This window comes from Lipophrys pholis (genome assembly GCF_963383615.2).
Source record: "Lipophrys pholis genome assembly, chromosome: 18".
In the NCBI taxonomy this organism is placed as follows: Eukaryota; Metazoa; Chordata; class Actinopteri; order Blenniiformes; family Blenniidae; genus Lipophrys; species Lipophrys pholis.
The window spans coordinates 16,263,576-16,269,762 of record NC_137646.1 but is presented as its reverse complement, the minus strand read 5'-3'; positions in this window follow the sequence as shown (position 1 = coordinate 16,269,762).

Genomic DNA, 6,187 nt, shown 5'->3' with positions numbered 1-6,187 from the left:
GACAGAGGTCGACGTACTCTTGACTCCTCCGCTCGCCTCTTGACCTTCCGAATCTTATCGGGTTCACTCAGGCAAAGGTTCTCACTTTTCTTTTTTTAAATATCCCTGACCTTAAGGAGAAAGATAGGAATTTGATTAATTCAGGTGATTGGTTCGCTGTTATAACCAGGTGTCCAAGTGGTTCCATTAAGTACGGCTTCTGAACATGGAGCTCTGATATAGTTTGTGATTTAAAAAAAAACAACCAAAAAACACCTGTAATGTCAAACTCGACAATGAAGCTTTGTGTTCTCGAAAAATATGAAGGAAAAAAAAAAGACAAGCGAGACGAGGATGAAGGCGATGGTGACCGACCAGATGAACACAAAGAAAAAAACCCAACAACAATACGGACAAAAACAAGAAGAAAATAAAGGTAGACAAATAAGACGACTGTCGAACAAGATGGGGACGGTCAGGTTGAATGTGAGACGAAGGACAAGATTGTTGCAAACAAGATGAGCAACGCTGAGATGAAGGCAAACGTCAACACAAACAAGATGCAGGAAATGAGACGAGCCCAGGAAGAAAAGTGGGAAGAAGAAAAGGAAAGATGTCCGATAACAAAATGATGGCCGTACAAACGAGATGCAGACGTACGAGGCCGGTGTGAAGAAGACGCATGACAAGATGAAGATAAAGTAGACAATCGGGACGAAGACGGAGAAGAAACGCGAGGAAGTCAAATTAGACAAAGATGAGATCTTCCGAGAAGCCGAGCAACGGTAAGGCGAGGCGAACTGAATGAACGCGAACGGTAAACGTGAGCAAGGAGCGGATCATCAAGCTGGCAACAAGCAAAACAAACACGACGGCGAGGAACAAGGTGATGGGAAAACTCCGGTAGCACATCCCGATTCAGTCGTCAAGGTTCTCATCCTGGTTCATCCACCGTCTTTTATTTTCCACACAGAGTGGAGTTTGACTTTCAAGGCGTTGGCCGGCCACGGACGAGGTGACGTGTACATGCAGGGGGGGGGGGAAGATGGCAGCACTCAAAGACAACCTGCAGATCGGCCGTGACTGCCGCCGCAGTGTAAGCGTGCCTTTGGTAAACACGCCTAAGGAGGCTTTGGGGCGTCAAACCGGTCAGAAGGAGGGTGATTGAAAGAGCGGGACGTGAGTAAAGCAGCGGAGCAGATCAAATATTGACTCCCGTTGCATGTTGACCTCTTTAACTCGGAGTGACAAAACAAAAAAAAACGGTGTCACCGCTTCAGCTTGACGTTTGTCACATGAAGCCCACGTCAGGCATGCAGGTAAAGGCAGGTCATAATAGCACAACTGCGGCGGGACTTCATAAGCAGTGGATTTATCTCCGGCGTTGAATTATTCAGGCCCCCCGGGCGACGGGGTTCCCATGCCGATGCCCCCCCCCCCCCACATCTTATCTTTGTCTCCCGCTATCAGCCGAGAGGACGGCGCCGCGGCCGCCTCGCGAGTCGGGTGGAAACCGGTTTTTCTTCATTAATCTCCAATTTTCTTATTGAGGCGTCGAGGAGCGGAGTCAATGTTTAACAGCTCCGAGCCACGTCTGGGCCCGAAGCACACTGACCCGCTGAAATGGGCTCGTTTAACCTCCGACGGTGCTTTTCCGCCGTCGTTTACGGGACCTGTAACGTCCCCAGAGTTGGAGACGCAAAACACTCGTCACTATTTTGATTGTTGATTTCATTGTTTTGTTCGGAGCGCCTGTGTCCTCGTACGCTATATTAATTCAGCTTTCAGGTCCGTTCAGAAGGTTTGAAGTGCAGTCTGCATGAAGATTTAATCTCCAGTTAAACATTAGCGGGCATCAGCAAACCCCAGCAAGCATCCGGGACGGTTTCCCACAGAACGGCGACTATTTGGGTCTGTTTTCTCACGTTTAATAGCTGAGAGATTACCGACAATGATTGAGCGGGGGGAAAAAAAATCCATAGGCTGAAACGACAAAAAGGGACGTGAACGCTTCCTCCTCCGCAGGAGAAAAAAAAAAAAAGATTTGAGAGGTAAGCGACCCCAAGGTTCCGTTTTGCTTTTTTTCATTTCCGAAAAGTTTGCCCAGCAACACTTTTGAAAACGGGTGTCAAAATAAACGGCCGACCCAGAGGGTTCATTTCACAACATTGACACAAAAGGACAAAATGAACACACTCCTACTCAAAGTATTTTAACTCTTTCTCACTATGGAACCTTTTTTTTTTTTTTTTTTCAAGCAGTATAAATATCATAAATACATTACTGTGAAGCTTAAAGGAAATATTCCCAAAAATCCCCCCCCCGCGTTACACATTTAATCTTTAACCGGGGTGAAACATTAGCCGACTTCCAAGGTTGCTGGGCAGATTCCAACTCGAGGAGCGACTCTTTCCGAGTGTTTTCTCAACCGGCATGTTTACCATTGATTTGATCTCACAAGTTGGTGACACAAAAGTAGTAAATTATCTTTTTTTCTTTAAAAATAAAAAAATCACATGGTGTGAAAACACAATATTACTTTATTTCATTGAGTATTTCTAAGTCCAGGAGTGGATTAAAGAGTGTGAATTAATTTTAAATGAACTAATAAAAGTACGATAACATGACTGAGTGTTATGATAAAATGGCTGTAGATTACATGGTGTGAATTAAGTACAAGTAAAATTATTTACATACTTAAAAAAAAAGAGTACTTACAACTACTTCTCATTACTTCAAGTCCATGAGATTATAAAATGAATACAGTGGATTCCAAGCTGTGAATTGAAGTTGCGAGTAAAATTCTCGACTCGGTTTGAAATAGAACGAATAAAAAAATGTCTCCTCTTGAACTTACGCGGCCGTCGATTTTCCTCCGGGACGAGGAAAGCGTGTCTGTGTGCCACAATTAAGGGTGACATCATTACCTCCAACAAAGCCTGGAGAAAAACAAACACGTTAAGCGAGCGAGCGCCCGCTCCTCGGGGGACATCTGCAGCCAGCTGCCTAATGGAGCCCGCTCCGAAACAAGGCGAAGGAATGTGACGCGGCAGCAGGGCCGGGACGCCAGTGAGCTCGTCGCTCAACCACTCTCCTGCTTGTGTCTGGTGGCCAGTCCAGATTATTACCGAGAGTCGGGGGACGACAGATTGACTTACGTCTGAATTATTTTCCAAGGATAATCTTGGGTAGACGTAAGGACGACACAAACTTCATTATTTTATTTTTTTTTAAATTTGCATGATTTGGCAGGGTCGTCCTTCGCCGACCGTTTTTCCCAACAGACCACACGTGACGTGTGAGCTGGGGAACGCCGTATAAAAGACACCCGATCCGTTCCTCCTTTCGGCGACAATCTAATCTGACAGAAGTGTTTACATGTCCCACTTTCTAATCTGATTACTTGCGTACTTTCTGTCAGCTGCTCGTGCGTTCACAGTTAAACGAGCGACTATTTCGAGCTTTTCGACTATTCAAACGTCTTTTGACGCGTTCACGTGCCGCGTTTTACGAACGGGTACGACTTTTGTGCGCATTCTGTTCAGTGGGAGCACAACTAGTATCCTCCCTCAATAAATTGAGGCGGAGAGCACAAGTGAAGTCCTCAGCGCCATTGGGAGGGAGATTGAGATCACCTGGGAGCTGATCAGAGCGCTGCCTGACTGGCCGGCCAATCAGAAGCTCGGGGGATAAAAGGACTCAGAAACAGTTTGGGGAGGTTTTTTCTTTTGTTGCAGAGTGTGAGAAGTGGTGACATTATCATTGGGTTTTTTTTTAAACGTCCCTAGGATGTGGTTATTTCACTCTTTCCCCGTCACAATACATACTGTCTGAAGTGTAACTGTAAGTGCACTTAATCGGATTACTTATGATCCAAGTAACTGCAGTTAAATATTTGACAAAAAGGAGTCAAAATGTTGCGGGCGTGCACTCGTTCCTGGGAATACGGTCAAAACGTCTTAAAAGTGAATCGTTGTTGTTTTCAAAGAGGGTTGGTGGAGCAGCAGGGGGATCAGTCCTTTTCCCCTGATTCAATTTGTGAGGGAAAAAAAAAAATGTCTTCGTGTCCTTTGCTTCGGTCGAACCTTTTTACTTTCTCACCATTTCAGACAGTTTCCAGGAACCCTGTCGCGGTTAACGCCGGCCGTGTACAAACAAATCATTTAGTCTCATGACATCCCGGGCCGTCTTGGGTGTTACCTCCCGGTGCGTCCCGGTGATTTTTTTATTTATTTATTTTTTTTCTGGGCTCTGGGAAACGAGCTGTGCTCGTCCAGGTGAGGCAGGCCTAATGACACCAAACACAGCACCTGTGCTCCTCCGCCAGGACACACGGGAGGAATGTAGTTCACAGCTGCTGCTGTTGTTGCCTGGGTTCAAACGTGCAAAGACACACACTCACACACACACGTAAATGATATTGAATGCCTCTATAGGTGGCTACAAAACGCATGTTTAGGAGAACCTACGGCGGCCACAACACTCGGTGAAAACTGTGGATATGCACCACAACTCCTAAAAGAAGAAATCAGTCGCTACCAGATGGGCCTAGTTTTGACGGAGCGCCACCATCTCATGCGCATGTTGGACTTACAGCCGCTAATTTGTTAACATTTTAATTTCTATCTTATAATTAAGTAAAAATTCAAATGGGGTTAAAATGACTTTCCTCTCATCGGAGCTTGAAAATCATTTATTCGTTTTTAGAAATTGTCCAGTGAGAAGGACTTGTTAACAAAGGTTCGCCCTTTTCTAGCCGACGGAACCTCTTGAAATCCATAATTTAATTACATTTTCTTTAATCTTGTACAAAAAAAGAGACTCATCCAAATGAGTAATCCAGAGATCACTCCAGTTTTACAATGTGTGTGTCGTATGTTTGAAAAGTGGGTAGGAAGTAGTACAACTCGATAATTTGTCCACTCTGGGCTCCTGTAGGGAGAGCAGACTCCTACTCACTCTGGACTCCTCGCAAGTTTTAAAACTTGACGCCATCACACACACACGTGTCGCTCCGGCGGTTACGGAGTTAAATCGAACCTACGAGGAGACACCGGAGCTTTCATCCAACCATTAACCAACATGAATGTCACGATTCCCCTGCGTCCCTTGACGCGACTTTCGGAATCCTGCGAGTCGTCGGATCCCGACGAGACGCTCAAACGCCTTTTTATTTTAATCCGACTGAAGTTGCACACGATGGGGGATCAGAGGTTTTAAACGTCTCTCTGCGTTCCCCTCCTCCATCACTCCCTTTTTTTTTTTTTTTTTTTCCATCTTCAGACTTTGCTGTTGGTGTCAAACCAAAGCCACCCGGCTGTTATTTATCCGCACCCCCCCCCCCCCCCCCCCCACGTATAGATCTACCTATCCTCCGACTGATTGAAAGGATCAAAGTAATCCGGTGACGCACGGGGGAAGGCTGGGCCCTGTTGTTGCGCTGTGAGACGACGCATTGATGAGCGGATGAGTCACCGCTTTTATTAAACGGATCCTTGTTGTCGCCAAGTGCGCATGGAAGGGCTGTAAAACATGTTTAAATGATGTGACATGAGGCCGGGGCGTCCGGCTCCAGACAGAAATGAGTTTCCGGATTTTAAAACGAGCACAGAGGGAGCCACAAAAGAGGGATGAAGACGGAGGGAGGGGTGGGACGAATAGACGAGTGTCCAAAGACGGAGCCGTTTCGGCGTTAATGGGGCTCAGTTCCACCCTCCTGCACCTGACACACCCGCACAGCTCATACAGACACGTCGAGTTTTCAGCACATCGCGAGTCGAAAAGCTCCGAAAACTCTTGCGATCTTATCAATCGCGCCTGGAGCCGCGAACAGACGGCGAAACATCAAGTTTGCGTGTGTGCCAAACAAAGGCGGTTATGGTCGCGTTTCTATATACAGCAAGGGGGGGGGGGGTGTCAAAACCGGTTTGAGATCAGAGGCCGCGTACGGGCCAAAAAGCTTCTCGGTTGCAAAAACAACTCCTGCAGCTTTCAGCACGTTTTCACAAATTCCCCCGTCACAGTCTGGCTTAGTTGCCGACGCCATTTCATAGCAGTTTTCACTGTTTTGTCCAAGCTTAGCCTTTTTTTTTTTTTATGTTCAATACTCTGAGAAATACAGCAGAACCAAATGAATGACACTTTCAAAGTTCATAGGTCTGACAATTCCTGGTGTAGGGAGAAAGAGCTTGTCGGTGCCATCTTAAAA